This window comes from Apaloderma vittatum, unplaced genomic scaffold (assembly GCF_000703405.1).
Source record: "Apaloderma vittatum isolate BGI_N311 unplaced genomic scaffold, ASM70340v1 scaffold41255, whole genome shotgun sequence".
Classification (NCBI taxonomy): Eukaryota; Metazoa; Chordata; class Aves; order Trogoniformes; family Trogonidae; genus Apaloderma; species Apaloderma vittatum.
In genome coordinates this window covers 1-218 of record NW_009716127.1, presented here as the reverse complement: position 1 = coordinate 218, position 218 = coordinate 1, and positions in this window count along the sequence as shown.

The window sequence follows — 218 nt, the reverse complement described above, 5'->3', positions numbered from 1 at the left end:
ACCGGAGGAGGGCGGTTGGCACAAGCCGCGGAAAGGGGCTGCGAGCAGGACGGGCGGGTGATGTCCCTTCCAGGAGAAAACCAGCATTTCGGGAGGTTTCCCGGGCAGCCCCGAAAAGGAAAATGCAGGGGAGCTGCGGAATTTATTCTGCATGGGGACCAGGAGATGTGGTGCAGTGGGTGGGTGAGGGGAGCACATGGTGGGGTGCCTGCCCCCCG